Genomic DNA, 21,283 nt, shown 5'->3' with positions numbered 1-21,283 from the left:
CGAGGTGGCCGGGCTCGTGCAACTCCAGGTGGGCTTGGGACTTCAGAAAATGGCATAGAAAAAAAAATAATTTTTATTAAGAAGGTAAAAAAAAAACAGCGGGACCAACCCGCGAGCGAGGCCGACGGGGACATCCAGGGCAGCGGCGTGAGAGGGCGGCTTGGTGCCGCTATCTCCCTGGAAGCCGCATTCGGCCTAAGCAGGGAACGCCTCCCGCCCTCCTCTCGTCCTGGAAGTGTTGGACTTGGGGGGCGGAGCAAGTTCTCCCTCTCACAGTATTTCAGGCGTAGGAGATATTCACACCCCTAAAAGTGTCACCTCGCCAATTACACCGGTGGGAGGTGCCAAAATGCCCGGCCTCCTGGAACGGCTGCTTGGCTGAAGGCCAAAATAAAAACCTCATAGGGTTTTTTCTCCAAAACGTGAATGAAGACAGACACGCGAGCGAGGCCGAGGGGGAGTTCCAGGAGGTCGGCATGAGGTGGCCGCACCTACCGCTTGAGCCCTGGAAGTCCGTCGCGGACCGGAAGTGCATGTCGGGCGGGTGAACTACGGGACTCGCCGCGGGCGCTGTGGAGCTCCCACAAGGAAGCTGCCGGCATGTACAAGCTCCCACGGGGCCCCTCTATCCCCCCACGGGTGCAAAAGGCCGGCACACGCCGCTGATACGCGGAGCTGGCTCCCGGCCGCTGTCATGCATCACTCGCGGACCGGAAGTGCTTGTCAGCCGGGTGGACACGACGGGACTCGCCGCGGGCGCTGTGGAGCTCGTACAGGGCTGCCCCCGGGCTGGCACAGCTTCCCCATGGCTCCTCTATCCCCCCACGGCTGCAATAGGCAGGCACACGCCGCTCGTACACCGAGCTGGCTCCCGGCCGCTTTCGGTAGGAGTAACCGAGGTGGCCTTGCTCGTGCAAATGCAGGTGGGCTTGGGGCTTCCGAAAATACCATAAAAAAAAAAAGTTTTTTTATTAAGAAGGTAAAAAAAAAAAACAGCGGGGCCGACCCGCGAGCTAGGCCGACGGGGACTTCCAGGAGGTCGGCATGAGGTGGAGGCTCCTACCGCTCTTGCCCTGGAAGTCCGCAGAGGACCGCGGGCGCTGTGGAGCTCCCACAAGGAAGCTGCCGGCATCCAGCAGCTCCCACGGGGCCCCTCTATCCCCCCACAGGTGCAATAGGCAGGCACACACCGCTCATACGCGGAGCTGGCTCCCCGAAGCTGACATGCATCATTGGCGGGGCGGAAGTGCTTATCAGCCGGGTGGACACAACGGGACTCGCCACGGGCGAACCACAGCTCCCACAAGCAAGCTGCCGGTATGCACAAGCTCCTACGGGGCCCCTCTATCCCCCCACAGGTGCAATAGGCAGGCACACACCGCTCATACGCGGAGCTGGCTCCCCGAAGCTGACATGCATCATTGGCGGGGCGGAAGTGCTTGTCAGCCGGGTGGACACAACGGGACTCGCCACGGGCGAACCACAGCTCCCACAAGCTAGCTGCCGGTATGCACAAGCTCCTACGGGGCCCCTCTATCCCCCCACAGGTGCAATAGGCAGGCACACACCGCTCATACGCGGAGCTGGCTCCCCGAAGCTGACATGCATCATTGGCGGGGCGGAAGTGCTTATCAGCCGGGTGGACACAACGGGACTCGCCACGGGCGAACCACAGCTCCCACAAGCAAGCTGCCGGTATGCACAAGCTCCTACGGGGCCCCTCTATCCCCCCACAGGTGCAATAGGCAGGCACACACCGCTCATACGCGGAGCTGGCTCCCCGAAGCTGACATGCATCATTGGCGGGGCGGAAGTGCTTGTCAGCCGGGTGGACACAACGGGACTCGCCACGGGCGAACCACAGCTCCCACAAGCAAGCTGCCGGTATGCACAAGCTCCTACGGGGCCCCTCTATCCCCCCACAGGTGCAATAGGCAGGCACACACCGCTCATACGCGGAGCTGGCTCCCCGAAGCTGACATGCATCATTGGCGGGGCGGAAGTGCTTGTCAGCCGGGTGGACACAACGGGACTCGCCACGGGCGAACCACAGCTCCCACAAGCTAGCTGCCGGTATGCACAAGCTCCTACGGGGCCCCTCTATCCCCCCACAGGTGCAATAGGCAGGCACACACCGCTCATACGCGGAGCTGGCTCCCCGAAGCTGACATGCATCATTGGCGGGGCGGAAGTGCTTATCAGCCGGGTGGACACAACGGGACTCGCCACAGGCGAACCACAGCTCCCACAAGCTAGCTGCCGGTATGCACAAGCTCCTACGGGGCCCCTCTATCCCCCCACAGGTGCAATAGGCAGGCACACACCGCTCATACGCGGAGCTGGCTCCCCGAAGCTGACATGCATCATTGGCGGGGCGGAAGTGCTTGTCAGCCGGGTGGACACAACGGGACTCGCCACGGGCGAACCACAGCTCCCACAAGCTAGCTGCCGGTATGCACAAGCTCCTACGGGGCCCCTCTATCCCCCCACAGGTGCAATAGGCAGGCACACACCGCTCATACGCGGAGCTGGCTCCCCGAAGCTGACATGCATCATTGGTGGGGCGGAAGTGCTTGTCAGCCGGGTGGACACAACGGGACTCGCCGCGGGCGCTGCGGAGCTCGTACACGGCTGCCCCCGGGCTGGCACAGCTTCCCCATGGCTCCTCTATCCCTCCACGGCTGCAATAGGCAGGCACACACCGCTCATACACGGAGCTGGCTCCGGCCGCTTTCGGAAGGAGACGCCGACGTGGCCTTGCTCGTGCAACTCCAGGTGGGCTTGAGGCTTCCGAAAATGCAAAAAAAAAAAAAAGATTTTTTTATTAAGAAGGTAGAAAAATCAGCGGGACCGACCCGCGAGCGAGGCCGACGGGGACTTCCAGGAGGTCGGCATGAGGTGGCCGCGTCTACCGCTCGAAACCTGGAAGTCTGCAACGGGCGCTGCGGAGCTCGTACACGGCTGCCTCCGGTCTTGCACAGCTTCCCCATGGCTCCTCTATCCCCCCCATGGGTGCAATATAAAAAAAAACAATTTTAGTCATAGTTCGGTCCCCACCGTTACAGTCGGATGTCAGCTGTAAGATACAGCTGAGATCCGGTGATGATGGCACCGACTCAGCTTCTGAGCCGGTGCCAAACATTGTACGGCATTTTGCGGGAAGTCAATGCTTTCCAGGACGTACATATACGTCCAATGGCGGGAAGGGGTTAATAATGACTAAAATTGTTTTTTTTTATATTGCACCCATGGGGGGGATAGAGGAGCCATGGGGAAGCTGTGCAAGACCGGAGGCAGCCGTGTACGAGCTCCGCAGCGCCCGTTGCAGACTTCCAGGTTTCGAGCGGTAGACGCGGCCACCTCATGCCGACCTCCTGGAAGTCCCCGTCGGCCTCGCTCGCGGGTCGGTCCCGCTGATTTTTCTACCTTCTTAATAAAAAAATCTTTTTTTTTTTTTTGCATTTTCGGAAGCCTCAAGCCCACCTGGAGTTGCACGAGCAAGGCCACGTCGGCGTCTCCTTCCGAAAGCGGCCGGAGCCAGCTCCGTGTATGAGCGGTGTGTGCCTGCCTATTGCAGCCGTGGAGGGATAGAGGAGCCATGGGGAAGCTGTGCCAGCCCGGGGGCAGCCGTGTACGAGCTCCGCAGCGCCCGCGGCGAGTCCCGTTGTGTCCACCCGGCTGACAAGCACTTCCGCCCCACCAATGATGCATGTCAGCTTCGGGGAGCCAGCTCCGCGTATGAGCGGTGTGTGCCTGCCTATTGCACCTGTGGGGGGATAGAGGGGCCCCGTAGGAGCTTGTGCATACCGGCAGCTAGCTTGTGGGAGCTGTGGTTCGCCCGTGGCGAGTCCCGTTGTGTCCACCCGGCTGACAAGCACTTCCGCCCCGCCAATGATGCATGTCAGCTTCGGGGAGCCAGCTCCGCGTATGAGCGGTGTGTGCCTGCCTATTGCACCTGTGGGGGGATAGAGGGGCCCCGTAGGAGCTTGTGCATACCGGCAGCTAGCTTGTGGGAGCTGTGGTTCGCCTGTGGCGAGTCCCGTTGTGTCCACCCGGCTGATAAGCACTTCCGCCCCGCCAATGATGCATGTCAGCTTCGGGGAGCCAGCTCCGCGTATGAGCGGTGTGTGCCTGCCTATTGCACCTGTGGGGGGATAGAGGGGCCCCGTAGGAGCTTGTGCATACCGGCAGCTAGCTTGTGGGAGCTGTGGTTCGCCCGTGGCGAGTCCCGTTGTGTCCACCCGGCTGACAAGCACTTCCGCCCCGCCAATGATGCATGTCAGCTTCGGGGAGCCAGCTCCGCGTATGAGCGGTGTGTGCCTGCCTATTGCACCTGTGGGGGGATAGAGGGGCCCCGTAGGAGCTTGTGCATACCGGCAGCTTGCTTGTGGGAGCTGTGGTTCGCCCGTGGCGAGTCCCGTTGTGTCCACCCGGCTGACAAGCACTTCCGCCCCGCCAATGATGCATGTCAGCTTCGGGGAGCCAGCTCCGCGTATGAGCGGTGTGTGCCTGCCTATTGCACCTGTGGGGGGATAGAGGGGCCCCGTAGGAGCTTGTGCATACCGGCAGCTTGCTTGTGGGAGCTGTGGTTCGCCCGTGGCGAGTCCCGTTGTGTCCACCCGGCTGATAAGCACTTCCGCCCCGCCAATGATGCATGTCAGCTTCGGGGAGCCAGCTCCGCGTATGAGCGGTGTGTGCCTGCCTATTGCACCTGTGGGGGGATAGAGGGGCCCCGTAGGAGCTTGTGCATACCGGCAGCTAGCTTGTGGGAGCTGTGGTTCGCCCGTGGCGAGTCCCGTTGTGTCCACCCGGCTGACAAGCACTTCCGCCCCGCCAATGATGCATGTCAGCTTCGGGGAGCCAGCTCCGCGTATGAGCGGTGTGTGCCTGCCTATTGCACCTGTGGGGGGATAGAGGGGCCCCGTAGGAGCTTGTGCATACCGGCAGCTTGCTTGTGGGAGCTGTGGTTCGCCCGTGGCGAGTCCCGTTGTGTCCACCCGGCTGATAAGCACTTCCGCCCCGCCAATGATGCATGTCAGCTTCGGGGAGCCAGCTCCGCGTATGAGCGGTGTGTGCCTGCCTATTGCACCTGTGGGGGGATAGAGGGGCCCCGTGGGAGCTGCTGGATGCCGGCAGCTTCCTTGTGGGAGCTCCACAGCGCCCGCGGTCCTCTGCGGACTTCCAGGGCAAGAGCGGTAGGAGCCTCCACCTCATGCCGACCTCCTGGAAGTCCCCGTCGGCCTAGCTCGCGGGTCGGCCCCGCTGTTTTTTTTTTTTACCTTCTTAATAAAAAAACTTTTTTTTTTTATGGTATTTTCGGAAGCCCCAAGCCCACCTGCATTTGCACGAGCAAGGCCACCTCGGTTACTCCTACCGAAAGCGGCCGGGAGCCAGCTCGGTGTACGAGCGGCGTGTGCCTGCCTATTGCAGCCGTGGGGGGATAGAGGAGCCATGGGGAAGCTGTGCCAGCCCGGGGGCAGCCCTGTACGAGCTCCACAGCGCCCGCGGCGAGTCCCGTCGTGTCCACCCGGCTGACAAGCACTTCCGGTCCGCGAGTGATGCATGACAGCGGCCGGGAGCCAGCTCCGCGTATCAGCGGCGTGTGCCGGCCTTTTGCACCCGTGGGGGGATAGAGGGGCCCCGTGGGAGCTTGTACATGCCGGCAGCTTCCTTGTGGGAGCTCCACAGCGCCCGCGGCGAGTCCCGTAGTTCACCCGCCCGACATGCACTTCCGGTCCGCGACGGACTTCCAGGGCTCAAGCGGTAGGTGCGGCCACCTCATGCCGACCTCCTGGAACTCCCCCTCGGCCTCGCTCGCGTGTCTGTCTTCATTCACGTTTTGGAGAAAAAACCCTATGAGGTTTTTATTTTGGCCTTCAGCCAAGCAGCCGTTCCAGGAGGCCGGTCATTTTGGCACCTCCCACCGGTGTAATTGGCGAGGTGACACTTTTAGGGGTGTGAATATCTCCTACGCCTGAAATACTGTGAGAGGGAGAACTTGCTCCGCCCCCCAAGTCCAACACTTCCAGGACGAGAGGAGGGCGGGAGGCGTTCCCTGCTTAGGCCGAATGCGGCTTCCAGGGAGATAGCGGCACCAAGCCGCCCTCTCACGCCGCTGCCCTGGATGTCCCCGTCGGCCTCGCTCGCGGGTTGGTCCCGCTGTTTTTTTTTTACCTTCTTAATAAAAATTATTTTTTTTTCTATGCCATTTTCTGAAGTCCCAAGCCCACCTGGAGTTGCACGAGCCCGGCCACCTCGGTGACTCCTACCGAAAGCGGCCGGGAGCCATCTCCGAGTATGAGCGGCGTGTGCCTGCCTATTGCACCCGTGGGGGGATAGAGGGGCCCCGTGGGAGCTGCTGCATGCCGGCAGCTTCCTTGTGGGAGCTCCACAGCGCCCGCGGTCCTCTGCGGACTTCCAGGGCAAGAGCGGTAGGAGCCTCCACCTCATGCCGACCTCCTGGAAGTCCCCGTCGGCCTAGCTCGCGGGTCGGTCCCGCTGTTTTTTTTTTTACCTTCTTAATAAAAAAATCTTTTTTTTTTTATGGTATTTTCGGAAGCCCCAAGCCCACCTGCATTTGCACGAGCAAGGCCACCTCGGTGACTCCTACCGAAAGCGGCCGGAAGCCACCTCGGTGTACGAGCGGCGTGTGCCTGCCTATTGCACCTGTGGGGGGATAGAGGAGCCATGGGGAAGCCGTGCCAGCCCGGGGGCAGCAGTGTACGAGCTCCGTAGCGCCCTGCGGTCCTCGGCGGACTTCCAGGGCAAGAGCGGTAGGCGCGGCCACCTCATGCCGACCTCCTGGAAGTCCCCGTCGGCCTGGCTCGCGTCTCGGTCCCGCTGTGTGTTTTACCTTCATAATAAAAAAACTTTTTTTTTTTATGGTATTTTCTGAAGTCCCAAGCCGACCTGCACGTTCTAGCGGGAGCTGCACCTGGTCCAACCCGAGAAGGACTTCCATGGTGTGACCGGTATGTAGTGGCACGTCATGCCGGCCTCCTGGAAGTCCCCGTCGGCCTGGCTGGCAGGTCTGTCTTCATTGACGTTTTGGAGGAAAAACCCTATGAGGTTTTTATTTTGGGCTTCAGCCGGGCAGCAGTTCCAGGAGCCCGGGTAAGTTGGCACCTTACCCCGGTGTATTTGAGGTGGTGACACTTTTAGGGGTGCGAATATCTCCTTCACCTGAAATCCTGTGAGAGGGCATTTCTGCTCCGCGTTCCAAGTCCCTACGGTTCTTCCTAGCGGGAAGTCCTAACCGTTTGTGGCCGAGAAGGACTTCCATGGTGTGACCGGTATGTAGTGGCACGTCATGCCGGCCTCCTGGAAGTCCCCGTCGGCCTCGTTGGCTGGTCGGTCCGGTGCACCTGGACTTCCACGAAAGAACTTTGGTGCATTCTTTCTGGAGTCCCAGGCCGACCAGCAGTTGTAGGAGCTCGGCCACGTTGGCGAGTCCAACCGAGAGTACCGTGAAGGAGGACGTGCTGCACGTTCTAGCGGGAGCTGCACCTGGTCCAACCCGAGAAGGACTTCCATGGTGTGACCGGTATGTAGTGGCACGTCATGCCGGCCTCCTGGAAGTCCCCGTCGGCCTGGCTGGCAGGTCTGTCTTCATTGACGTTTTGGAGGAAAAACCCTATGAGGTTTTTATTTTGGGCTTCAGCCGGGCAGCAGTTCCAGGAGCCCGGGTAAGTTGGCACCTTACCCCGGTGTATTTGAGGTGGTGACACTTTTAGGGGTGCGAATATCTCCTTCACCTGAAATCCTGTGAGAGGGCATTTCTGCTCCGCGTTCCAAGTCCCTACGGTTCTTCCTAGCGGGAAGTCCTAACCGTTTGTGGCCGAGAAGGACTTCCATGGTGTGACCGGTATGTAGTGGCACGTCATGCCGGCCTCCTGGAAGTCCCCGTCGGCCTCGTTGGCTGGTCGGTCCGGTGCACCTGGACTTCCACGAAAGAACTTTGGTGCATTCTTTCTGGAGTCCCAGGCCGACCAGCAGTTGTAGGAGCTCGGCCACGTTGGCGAGTCCAACCGAGAGTACCGTGAAGGAGGACGTGCTGCACGTTCTAGCGGGAGCTGCACCTGGTCCAACCCGAGAAGGACTTCCATGGTGTGACCGGTATGTAGTGGCACGTCATGCCGGCCTCCTGGAAGTCCCCGTCGGCCTGGCTGGCAGGTCTGTCTTCATTGACGTTTTGGAGGAAAAACCCTATGAGGTTTTTATTTTGGGCTTCAGCCGGGCAGCAGTTCCAGGAGCCCGGGTAAGTTGGCACCTTACCCCGGTGTATTTGAGGTGGTGACACTTTTAGGGGTGCGAATATCTCCTTCACCTGAAATCCTGTGAGAGGGCATTTCTGCTCCGCGTTCCAAGTCCCTACGGTTCTTCCTAGCGGGAAGTCCTAACCGTTTGTGGCCGAGAAGGACTTCCATGGTGTGACCGGTATGTAGTGGCACGTCATGCCGGCCTCCTGGAAGTCCCCGTCGGCCTCGTTGGCTGGTCGGTCCGGTGCACCTGGACTTCCACGAAAGAACTTTGGTGCATTCTTTCTGGAGTCCCAGGCCGACCAGCAGTTGTAGGAGCTCGGCCACGTTGGCGAGTCCAACCGAGAGTACCGTGAAGGAGGACGTGCTGCACGTTCTAGCGGGAGCTGCACCTGGTCCAACCCGAGAAGGACTTCCATGGTGTGACCGGTATGTAGTGGCACGTCATGCCGGCCTCCTGGAAGTCCCCGTCGGCCTGGCTGGCAGGTCTGTCTTCATTGACGTTTTGGAGGAAAAACCCTATGAGGTTTTTATTTTGGGCTTCAGCCGGGCAGCAGTTCCAGGAGCCCGGGTAAGTTGGCACCTTACCCCGGTGTATTTGAGGTGGTGACACTTTTAGGGGTGCGAATATCTCCTTCACCTGAAATCCTGTGAGAGGGCATTTCTGCTCCGCGTTCCAAGTCCCTACGGTTCTTCCTAGCGGGAAGTCCTAACCGTTTGTGGCCGAGAAGGACTTCCATGGTGTGACCGGTATGTAGTGGCACGTCATGCCGGCCTCCTGGAAGTCCCCGTCGGCCTCGTTGGCTGGTCGGTCCGGTGCACCTGGACTTCCACGAAAGAACTTTGGTGCATTCTTTCTGGAGTCCCAGGCCGACCAGCAGTTGTAGGAGCTCGGCCACGTTGGCGAGTCCAACCGAGAGTACCGTGAAGGAGGACGTGCTGCACGTTCTAGCGGGAGCTGCACCTGGTCCAACCCGAGAAGGACTTCCATGGTGTGACCGGTATGTAGTGGCACGTCATGCCGGCCTCCTGGAAGTCCCCGTCGGCCTGGCTGGCAGGTCTGTCTTCATTGACGTTTTGGAGGAAAAACCCTATGAGGTTTTTATTTTGGGCTTCAGCCGGGCAGCAGTTCCAGGAGCCCGGGTAAGTTGGCACCTTACCCCGGTGTATTTGAGGTGGTGACACTTTTAGGGGTGCGAATATCTCCTTCACCTGAAATCCTGTGAGAGGGCATTTCTGCTCCGCGTTCCAAGTCCCTACGGTTCTTCCTAGCGGGAAGTCCTAACCGTTTGTGGCCGAGAAGGACTTCCATGGTGTGACCGGTATGTAGTGGCACGTCATGCCGGCCTCCTGGAAGTCCCCGTCGGCCTCGTTGGCTGGTCGGTCCGGTGCACCTGGACTTCCACGAAAGAACTTTGGTGCATTCTTTCTGGAGTCCCAGGCCGACCAGCAGTTGTAGGAGCTCGGCCACGTTGGCGAGTCCAACCGAGAGTACCGTGAAGGAGGACGTGCTGCACGTTCTAGCGGGAGCTGCACCTGGTCCAACCCGAGAAGGACTTCCATGGTGTGACCGGTATGTAGTGGCACGTCATGCCGGCCTCCTGGAAGTCCCCGTCGGCCTGGCTGGCAGGTCTGTCTTCATTGACGTTTTGGAGGAAAAACCCTATGAGGTTTTTATTTTGGGCTTCAGCCGGGCAGCAGTTCCAGGAGCCCGGGTAAGTTGGCACCTTACCCCGGTGTATTTGAGGTGGTGACACTTTTAGGGGTGCGAATATCTCCTTCACCTGAAATCCTGTGAGAGGGCATTTCTGCTCCGCGTTCCAAGTCCCTACGGTTCTTCCTAGCGGGAAGTCCTAACCGTTTGTGGCCGAGAAGGACTTCCATGGTGTGACCGGTATGTAGTGGCACGTCATGCCGGCCTCCTGGAAGTCCCCGTCGGCCTCGTTGGCTGGTCGGTCCGGTGCACCTGGACTTCCACGAAAGAACTTTGGTGCATTCTTTCTGGAGTCCCAGGCCGACCAGCAGTTGTAGGAGCTCGGCCACGTTGGCGAGTCCAACCGAGAGTACCGTGAAGGAGGACGTGCTGCACGTTCTAGCGGGAGCTGCACCTGGTCCAACCCGAGAAGGACTTCCATGGTGTGACCGGTATGTAGTGGCACGTCATGCCGGCCTCCTGGAAGTCCCCGTCGGCCTGGCTGGCAGGTCTGTCTTCATTGACGTTTTGGAGGAAAAACCCTATGAGGTTTTTATTTTGGGCTTCAGCCGGGCAGCAGTTCCAGGAGCCCGGGTAAGTTGGCACCTTACCCCGGTGTATTTGAGGTGGTGACACTTTTAGGGGTGCGAATATCTCCTTCACCTGAAATCCTGTGAGAGGGCATTTCTGCTCCGCGTTCCAAGTCCCTACGGTTCTTCCTAGCGGGAAGTCCTAACCGTTTGTGGCCGAGAAGGACTTCCATGGTGTGACCGGTATGTAGTGGCACGTCATGCCGGCCTCCTGGAAGTCCCCGTCGGCCTCGTTGGCTGGTCGGTCCGGTGCACCTGGACTTCCACGAAAGAACTTTGGTGCATTCTTTCTGGAGTCCCAGGCCGACCAGCAGTTGTAGGAGCTCGGCCACGTTGGCGAGTCCAACCGAGAGTACCGTGAAGGAGGACGTGCTGCACGTTCTAGCGGGAGCTGCACCTGGTCCAACCCGAGAAGGACTTCCATGGTGTGACCGGTATGTAGTGGCACGTCATGCCGGCCTCCTGGAAGTCCCCGTCGGCCTGGCTGGCAGGTCTGTCTTCATTGACGTTTTGGAGGAAAAACCCTATGAGGTTTTTATTTTGGGCTTCAGCCGGGCAGCAGTTCCAGGAGCCCGGGTAAGTTGGCACCTTACCCCGGTGTATTTGAGGTGGTGACACTTTTAGGGGTGCGAATATCTCCTTCACCTGAAATCCTGTGAGAGGGCATTTCTGCTCCGCGTTCCAAGTCCCTACGGTTCTTCCTAGCGGGAAGTCCTAACCGTTTGTGGCCGAGAAGGACTTCCATGGTGTGACCGGTATGTAGTGGCACGTCATGCCGGCCTCCTGGAAGTCCCCGTCGGCCTCGTTGGCTGGTCGGTCCGGTGCACCTGGACTTCCACGAAAGAACTTTGGTGCATTCTTTCTGGAGTCCCAGGCCGACCAGCAGTTGTAGGAGCTCGGCCACGTTGGCGAGTCCAACCGAGAGTACCGTGAAGGAGGACGTGCTGCACGTTCTAGCGGGAGCTGCACCTGGTCCAACCCGAGAAGGACTTCCATGGTGTGACCGGTATGTAGTGGCACGTCATGCCGGCCTCCTGGAAGTCCCCGTCGGCCTGGCTGGCAGGTCTGTCTTCATTGACGTTTTGGAGGAAAAACCCTATGAGGTTTTTATTTTGGGCTTCAGCCGGGCAGCAGTTCCAGGAGCCCGGGTAAGTTGGCACCTTACCCCGGTGTATTTGAGGTGGTGACACTTTTAGGGGTGCGAATATCTCCTTCACCTGAAATCCTGTGAGAGGGCATTTCTGCTCCGCGTTCCAAGTCCCTACGGTTCTTCCTAGCGGGAAGTCCTAACCGTTTGTGGCCGAGAAGGACTTCCATGGTGTGACCGGTATGTAGTGGCACGTCATGCCGGCCTCCTGGAAGTCCCCGTCGGCCTCGTTGGCTGGTCGGTCCGGTGCACCTGGACTTCCACGAAAGAACTTTGGTGCATTCTTTCTGGAGTCCCAGGCCGACCAGCAGTTGTAGGAGCTCGGCCACGTTGGCGAGTCCAACCGAGAGTACCGTGAAGGAGGACGTGCTGCACGTTCTAGCGGGAGCTGCACCTGGTCCAACCCGAGAAGGACTTCCATGGTGTGACCGGTATGTAGTGGCACGTCATGCCGGCCTCCTGGAAGTCCCCGTCGGCCTGGCTGGCAGGTCTGTCTTCATTGACGTTTTGGAGGAAAAACCCTATGAGGTTTTTATTTTGGGCTTCAGCCGGGCAGCAGTTCCAGGAGCCCGGGTAAGTTGGCACCTTACCCCGGTGTATTTGAGGTGGTGACACTTTTAGGGGTGCGAATATCTCCTTCACCTGAAATCCTGTGAGAGGGCATTTCTGCTCCGCGTTCCAAGTCCCTACGGTTCTTCCTAGCGGGAAGTCCTAACCGTTTGTGGCCGAGAAGGACTTCCATGGTGTGACCGGTATGTAGTGGCACGTCATGCCGGCCTCCTGGAAGTCCCCGTCGGCCTCGTTGGCTGGTCGGTCCGGTGCACCTGGACTTCCACGAAAGAACTTTGGTGCATTCTTTCTGGAGTCCCAGGCCGACCAGCAGTTGTAGGAGCTCGGCCACGTTGGCGAGTCCAACCGAGAGTACCGTGAAGGAGGACGTGCTGCACGTTCTAGCGGGAGCTGCACCTGGTCCAACCCGAGAAGGACTTCCATGGTGTGACCGGTATGTAGTGGCACGTCATGCCGGCCTCCTGGAAGTCCCCGTCGGCCTGGCTGGCAGGTCTGTCTTCATTGACGTTTTGGAGGAAAAACCCTATGAGGTTTTTATTTTGGGCTTCAGCCGGGCAGCAGTTCCAGGAGCCCGGGTAAGTTGGCACCTTACCCCGGTGTATTTGAGGTGGTGACACTTTTAGGGGTGCGAATATCTCCTTCACCTGAAATCCTGTGAGAGGGCATTTCTGCTCCGCGTTCCAAGTCCCTACGGTTCTTCCTAGCGGGAAGTCCTAACCGTTTGTGGCCGAGAAGGACTTCCATGGTGTGACCGGTATGTAGTGGCACGTCATGCCGGCCTCCTGGAAGTCCCCGTCGGCCTCGTTGGCTGGTCGGTCCGGTGCACCTGGACTTCCACGAAAGAACTTTGGTGCATTCTTTCTGGAGTCCCAGGCCGACCAGCAGTTGTAGGAGCTCGGCCACGTTGGCGAGTCCAACCGAGAGTACCGTGAAGGAGGACGTGCTGCACGTTCTAGCGGGAGCTGCACCTGGTCCAACCCGAGAAGGACTTCCATGGTGTGACCGGTATGTAGTGGCACGTCATGCCGGCCTCCTGGAAGTCCCCGTCGGCCTGGCTGGCAGGTCTGTCTTCATTGACGTTTTGGAGGAAAAACCCTATGAGGTTTTTATTTTGGGCTTCAGCCGGGCAGCAGTTCCAGGAGCCCGGGTAAGTTGGCACCTTACCCCGGTGTATTTGAGGTGGTGACACTTTTAGGGGTGCGAATATCTCCTTCACCTGAAATCCTGTGAGAGGGCATTTCTGCTCCGCGTTCCAAGTCCCTACGGTTCTTCCTAGCGGGAAGTCCTAACCGTTTGTGGCCGAGAAGGACTTCCATGGTGTGACCGGTATGTAGTGGCACGTCATGCCGGCCTCCTGGAAGTCCCCGTCGGCCTCGTTGGCTGGTCGGTCCGGTGCACCTGGACTTCCACGAAAGAACTTTGGTGCATTCTTTCTGGAGTCCCAGGCCGACCAGCAGTTGTAGGAGCTCGGCCACGTTGGCGAGTCCAACCGAGAGTACCGTGAAGGAGGACGTGCTGCACGTTCTAGCGGGAGCTGCACCTGGTCCAACCCGAGAAGGACTTCCATGGTGTGACCGGTATGTAGTGGCACGTCATGCCGGCCTCCTGGAAGTCCCCGTCGGCCTGGCTGGCAGGTCTGTCTTCATTGACGTTTTGGAGGAAAAACCCTATGAGGTTTTTATTTTGGGCTTCAGCCGGGCAGCAGTTCCAGGAGCCCGGGTAAGTTGGCACCTTACCCCGGTGTATTTGAGGTGGTGACACTTTTAGGGGTGCGAATATCTCCTTCACCTGAAATCCTGTGAGAGGGCATTTCTGCTCCGCGTTCCAAGTCCCTACGGTTCTTCCTAGCGGGAAGTCCTAACCGTTTGTGGCCGAGAAGGACTTCCATGGTGTGACCGGTATGTAGTGGCACGTCATGCCGGCCTCCTGGAAGTCCCCGTCGGCCTCGTTGGCTGGTCGGTCCGGTGCACCTGGACTTCCACGAAAGAACTTTGGTGCATTCTTTCTGGAGTCCCAGGCCGACCAGCAGTTGTAGGAGCTCGGCCACGTTGGCGAGTCCAACCGAGAGTACCGTGAAGGAGGACGTGCTGCACGTTCTAGCGGGAGCTGCACCTGGTCCAACCCGAGAAGGACTTCCATGGTGTGACCGGTATGTAGTGGCACGTCATGCCGGCCTCCTGGAAGTCCCCGTCGGCCTGGCTGGCAGGTCTGTCTTCATTGACGTTTTGGAGGAAAAACCCTATGAGGTTTTTATTTTGGGCTTCAGCCGGGCAGCAGTTCCAGGAGCCCGGGTAAGTTGGCACCTTACCCCGGTGTATTTGAGGTGGTGACACTTTTAGGGGTGCGAATATCTCCTTCACCTGAAATCCTGTGAGAGGGCATTTCTGCTCCGCGTTCCAAGTCCCTACGGTTCTTCCTAGCGGGAAGTCCTAACCGTTTGTGGCCGAGAAGGACTTCCATGGTGTGACCGGTATGTAGTGGCACGTCATGCCGGCCTCCTGGAAGTCCCCGTCGGCCTCGTTGGCTGGTCGGTCCGGTGCACCTGGACTTCCACGAAAGAACTTTGGTGCATTCTTTCTGGAGTCCCAGGCCGACCAGCAGTTGTAGGAGCTCGGCCACGTTGGCGAGTCCAACCGAGAGTACCGTGAAGGAGGACGTGCTGCACGTTCTAGCGGGAGCTGCACCTGGTCCAACCCGAGAAGGACTTCCATGGTGTGACCGGTATGTAGTGGCACGTCATGCCGGCCTCCTGGAAGTCCCCGTCGGCCTGGCTGGCAGGTCTGTCTTCATTGACGTTTTGGAGGAAAAACCCTATGAGGTTTTTATTTTGGGCTTCAGCCGGGCAGCAGTTCCAGGAGCCCGGGTAAGTTGGCACCTTACCCCGGTGTATTTGAGGTGGTGACACTTTTAGGGGTGCGAATATCTCCTTCACCTGAAATCCTGTGAGAGGGCATTTCTGCTCCGCGTTCCAAGTCCCTACGGTTCTTCCTAGCGGGAAGTCCTAACCGTTTGTGGCCGAGAAGGACTTCCATGGTGTGACCGGTATGTAGTGGCACGTCATGCCGGCCTCCTGGAAGTCCCCGTCGGCCTCGTTGGCTGGTCGGTCCGGTGCACCTGGACTTCCACGAAAGAACTTTGGTGCATTCTTTCTGGAGTCCCAGGCCGACCAGCAGTTGTAGGAGCTCGGCCACGTTGGCGAGTCCAACCGAGAGTACCGTGAAGGAGGACGTGCTGCACGTTCTAGCGGGAGCTGCACCTGGTCCAACCCGAGAAGGACTTCCATGGTGTGACCGGTATGTAGTGGCACGTCATGCCGGCCTCCTGGAAGTCCCCGTCGGCCTGGCTGGCAGGTCTGTCTTCATTGACGTTTTGGAGGAAAAACCCTATGAGGTTTTTATTTTGGGCTTCAGCCGGGCAGCAGTTCCAGGAGCCCGGGTAAGTTGGCACCTTACCCCGGTGTATTTGAGGTGGTGACACTTTTAGGGGTGCGAATATCTCCTTCACCTGAAATCCTGTGAGAGGGCATTTCTGCTCCGCGTTCCAAGTCCCTACGGTTCTTCCTAGCGGGAAGTCCTAACCGTTTGTGGCCGAGAAGGACTTCCATGGTGTGACCGGTATGTAGTGGCACGTCATGCCGGCCTCCTGGAAGTCCCCGTCGGCCTCGTTGGCTGGTCGGTCCGGTGCACCTGGACTTCCACGAAAGAACTTTGGTGCATTCTTTCTGGAGTCCCAGGCCGACCAGCAGTTGTAGGAGCTCGGCCACGTTGGCGAGTCCAACCGAGAGTACCGTGAAGGAGGACGTGCTGCACGTTCTAGCGGGAGCTGCACCTGGTCCAACCCGAGAAGGACTTCCATGGTGTGACCGGTATGTAGTGGCACGTCATGCCGGCCTCCTGGAAGTCCCCGTCGGCCTGGCTGGCAGGTCTGTCTTCATTGACGTTTTGGAGGAAAAACCCTATGAGGTTTTTATTTTGGGCTTCAGCCGGGCAGCAGTTCCAGGAGCCCGGGTAAGTTGGCACCTTACCCCGGTGTATTTGAGGTGGTGACACTTTTAGGGGTGCGAATATCTCCTTCACCTGAAATCCTGTGAGAGGGCATTTCTGCTCCGCGTTCCAAGTCCCTACGGTTCTTCCTAGCGGGAAGTCCTAACCGTTTGTGGCCGAGAAGGACTTCCATGGTGTGACCGGTATGTAGTGGCACGTCATGCCGGCCTCCTGGAAGTCCCCGTCGGCCTCGTTGGCTGGTCGGTCCGGTGCACCTGGACTTCCACGAAAGAACTTTGGTGCATTCTTTCTGGAGTCCCAGGCCGACCAGCAGTTGTAGGAGCTCGGCCACGTTGGCGAGTCCAACCGAGAGTACCGTGAAGGAGGACGTGCTGCACGTTCTAGCGGGAGCTGCACCTGGTCCAACCCGAGAAGGACTTCCATGGTGTGACCGGTATGTAGTGGCACGTCATGCCGGCCTCCTGGAAGTCCCCGTCGGCCTGGCTGGCAGGTCTGTCTTCATTGACGTTTTGGAGGAAAAACCCTATGAGGTTTTTATTTTGGGCTTCAGCCGGGCAGCAGTTCCAGGAGCCCGGGTAAGTTGGCACCTTACCCCGGTGTATTTGAGGTGGTGACACTTTTAGGGGTGCGAATATCTCCTTCACCTGAAATCCTGTGAGAGGGCATTTCTGCTCCGCGTTCCAAGTCCCTACGGTTCTTCCTAGCGGGAAGTCCTAACCGTTTGTGGCCGAGAAGGACTTCCATGGTGTGACCGGTATGTAGTGGCACGTCATGCCGGCCTCCTGGAAGTCCCCGTCGGCCTCGTTGGCTGGTCGGTCCGGTGCACCTGGACTTCCACGAAAGAACTTTGGTGCATTCTTTCTGGAGTCCCAGGCCGACCAGCAGTTGTAGGAGCTCGGCCACGTTGGCGAGTCCAACCGAGAGTACCGTGAAGGAGGACGTGCTGCACGTTCTAGCGGGAGCTGCACCTGGTCCAACCCGAGAAGGACTTCCATGGTGTGACCGGTATGTAGTGGCACGTCATGCCGGCCTCCTGGAAGTCCCCGTCGGCCTGGCTGGCAGGTCTGTCTTCATTGACGTTTTGGAGGAAAAACCCTATGAGGTTTTTATTTTGGGCTTCAGCCGGGCAGCAGTTCCAGGAGCCCGGGTAAGTTGGCACCTTACCCCGGTGTATTTGAGGTGGTGACACTTTTAGGGGTGCGAATATCTCCTTCACCTGAAATCCTGTGAGAGGGCATTTCTGCTCCGCGTTCCAAGTCCCTACGGTTCTTCCTAGCGGGAAGTCCTAACCGTTTGTGGCCGAGAAGGACTTCCATGGTGTGACCGGTATGTAGTGGCACGTCATGCCGGCCTCCTGGAAGTCCCCGTCGGCCTCGTTGGCTGGTCGGTCCGGTGCACCTGGACTTCCACGAAAGAACTTTGGTGCATTCTTTCTGGAGTCCCAGGCCGACCAGCAGTTGTAGGAGCTCGGCCACGTTGGCGAGTCCAACCGAGAGTACCGTGAAGGAGGACGTGCTGCACGTTCTAGCGGGAGCTGCACCTGGTCCAACCCGAGAAGGACTTCCATGGTGTGACCGGTATGTAGTGGCACGTCATGCCGGCCTCCTGGAAGTCCCCGTCGGCCTGGCTGGCAGGTCTGTCTTCATTGACGTTTTGGAGGAAAAACCCTATGAGGTTTTTATTTTGGGCTTCAGCCGGGCAGCAGTTCCAGGAGCCCGGGTAAGTTGGCACCTTACCCCGGTGTATTTGAGGTGGTGACACTTTTAGGGGTGCGAATATCTCCTTCACCTGAAATCCTGTGAGAGGGCATTTCTGCTCCGCGTTCCAAGTCCCTACGGTTCTTCCTAGCGGGAAGTCCTAACCGTTTGTGGCCGAGAAGGACTTCCATGGTGTGACCGGTATGTAGTGGCACGTCATGCCGGCCTCCTGGAAGTCCCCGTCGGCCTCGTTGGCTGGTCGGTCCGGTGCACCTGGACTTCCACGAAAGAACTTTGGTGCATTCTTTCTGGAGTCCCAGGCCGACCAGCAGTTGTAGGAGCTCGGCCACGTTGGCGAGTCCAACCGAGAGTACCGTGAAGGAGGACGTGCTGCACGTTCTAGCGGGAGCTGCACCTGGTCCAACCCGAGAAGGACTTCCATGGTGTGACCGGTATGTAGTGGCACGTCATGCCGGCCTCCTGGAAGTCCCCGTCGGCCTCGGCCACCTGTCGTTAAGCTGTGAGAGGAGCACGTGCTCCCGCGCCGTTTGAGTCTTTGGAATTTGTCCAAGACTCCTCAGATCGATCTGGCTCCCCGCGACCCGGCGGCGGAGGGACCACTCGCTCGGCAGTGCTTTGGAGCACTGTCGGTTACGGCGAGCGCGTCTTCCTCCCACACCGTCCGGGTCTGTTTCGCCCCCGGCCACCTACGGCCGGTGTCCCAAAAAGCCCGGCGGTCCTGCTAAGGCGGGCGCCGGTACCTCTCGCTCCCGCGAGGTGCGTTTGCTCAGTGCTGCTTCTATCACTCTAAAAGGCGTCCGAGAGTGTGCTGGTGTCGCCGGAGCCCGAGGCGCGAGAGAAAGCTTTAAACGACGGGGAGGCAGTGACCGCCCCCGTATGTCCGCTGCTCGCAAGGGCCTCTCTAGCCGAGGTGCTCCCAGGCGCACCCGCGCATGGGGCACGGTTGTTTTTCGCAAGTAGTCCAAAGCCGTCTTCCGCCTCGCCCGAGGCTGGAAGTGTCGGCGTGGCTCCCGCATGCAAGCCACACGCGGCTCCACGGTGGCTTCCCTCCCCCCCTCTCCGGAGGGGGGCGGCCCCATCCCATGTGGAGCCGCTAAGCCGCCGGGAAAGCGGCCTCGGTTCCCCGTGGGCGACAAAGGCGTCCTCCTCGGCACTTTGCGAGCTGGGCCGCCAGAGAGAGCAGTTAACCCGGATTGTCGAGGTTGTTGTTGCCTTTGTCCCATATTACCTAAGCCTGGTCCTTGTTACCTTACTGGTAAGGGTTAGGGACGCTGAGCGCGCTCCATCTTCTCGGCTCTATGTTGGGCTCTCTCTAAACAGGTCCTCGACTTAAGACCGACCGGTCTTCGTAGGCATCCTTCATCTCGGCAGGTTGCGAGCTGGGCCGCCGGTGAGAGCAGTTAACCCGGATTGTCGAGGTTGCCGTTGCCTTTGTCCCATATTACCTAAGCCTGGTCCTTGATACCTTACTGGTAAGGGTTAGGGACGATGAGCGCGCTCCATCTTCTCGGCTCTATGTTGGGCTCTCTCTAAACAGGTCCTCGACTTACGATTCTGCCCCGACCGACCGACCGGTCTTCGTAGGCGTCCTCCATCTCGGCAGGTTGCGAGCTGGGCCGCCGGTGAGAGCAGTTAACCCGGATTGTCGAGGTTGCCGTTGCCTTTGTCCCATATTACCTAAGCCTGGTCCTTGATACCTTACTGGTAAGGGTTAGGGACGATGAGCGCGCTCCATCTTCTCGGCTCTATGTTGGGCTCTCTCTAAACAGGTCCTCGACTTACGATTCTGCCCCGACCGACCGACCGGTCTTCGTAGGCGTCCTCCATCTCGGCAGGTTGCGAGCTGGGCCGCCGGTGAGAGCAGTTAACCCGGATTGTCGAGGTTGCCGTTGCCTTTGTCCCATATTACCTAAGCCTGGTCCTTGATACCTTACTGGTAAGGGTTAGGGACGATGAGCGCGCTCCATCTTCTCGGCTCTATGTTGGGCTCTCTCTAAACAGGTCCTCGACTTACGATTCTGCCCCGACCGACCGACCGGTCTTCGTAGGCGTCCTCCATCTCGGCAGGTTGCGAGCTGGGCCGCCGGTGAGAGCAGTTAACCCGGATTGTCGAGGTTGCCGTTGCCTTTGTCCCATATTACCTAAGCCTGGTCCTTGATACCTTACTGGTAAGGGTTAGGGACGATGAGCGCGCTCCATCTTCTCGGCTCTATGTTGGGCTCTCTCTAAACAGGTCCTCGACTTACGATGCTGCCCCGACCGACCGGTCTTCGTAGGCTTCCTCCATCTCGGCAGGTTGCGAGCTGGGCCGCCGGTGAGTGCAGATAACAACCCGGATTGTCGAGGTTGCCGTTGCCTTTGTCCCATATTACCTAAGCCTGGTCCTTGTTACCTTACTGGTAAGGGTTAGGGACGCTGAGCGCGCTCCATCTTCTCGGCTCTATGTTGGGCTCTCTCTGAACAGGTCCTAGACTTACGATGCTGCCCCGACCGGTCTTCGTAGGCGTCCTCCTCCTCGGCAGGTTGAGAGCTGGCCCGCGGTGAGAGTATGCAGCCCGGACTGTTCTGAAGCGTCACAGTGGCATATTGAACCCCCCGGTTGACTTACATTCTTGTGGTCGCGAAACCTGGATGCGGTCTCAGTGCCAATCTGCGTCCAACAACGGGGCTCTTGGTTGCTCTCTTTCCATGTGTCCTCGAATGTCTTCCGATGCCTTGGAAGGGTCGGTCGGTTGTTTGAAGACATCCTCCTCCTCGGCAGGTTGAGAGCTGGCCCGCGGTGAGAGTATGCAGCCCGGACTGTTCTGAAGCGTCACAGTGGCATATTGAACCCCCCGGTTGACTTACATTCTTGTGGTCGCGAAACCTGGATGCGGTCTCAGTGCCAATCTGCGTCCAACAACGGGGCTCTTGGTTGCTCTCTTTCCATGTGTCCTCGAATGTCTTCCGATGCCTTGGAAGGGTCGGTCGGTTGTTTGAAGACATCCTCCTCCTCGGCAGGTTGAGAGCTGGCCCGCGGTGAGAGTATGTAGCCCGGACTGTCCTGAAGCGTCACAGTGGCATATTGAACACCCCGGTTGACTTACATTTATGTGGTCGCGAAACCTGGTTGCGGTCTCAGTGCCAATCTGCGTCCAACAACGGGGCTCTTGGTTGCTCTCTTTCCATGTGTCCTCGACTGTCTTCCGATGCCTTGGAAGGGGGGTCGGTTGTTTGAAGGTGTCCTCCTGCTCGGCAGGTTTCGAGCTGGGCCGTCGGTGAGAGCAGGTAGCCGGGATTGTCCTGGGGCGCGTCGTAGCAGTT

This window comes from Rhinoderma darwinii, chromosome 1 (assembly GCF_050947455.1).
Source record: "Rhinoderma darwinii isolate aRhiDar2 chromosome 1, aRhiDar2.hap1, whole genome shotgun sequence".
Classification (NCBI taxonomy): Eukaryota; Metazoa; Chordata; class Amphibia; order Anura; family Rhinodermatidae; genus Rhinoderma; species Rhinoderma darwinii.
Note: the sequence above shows the minus strand (reverse complement) of the source record.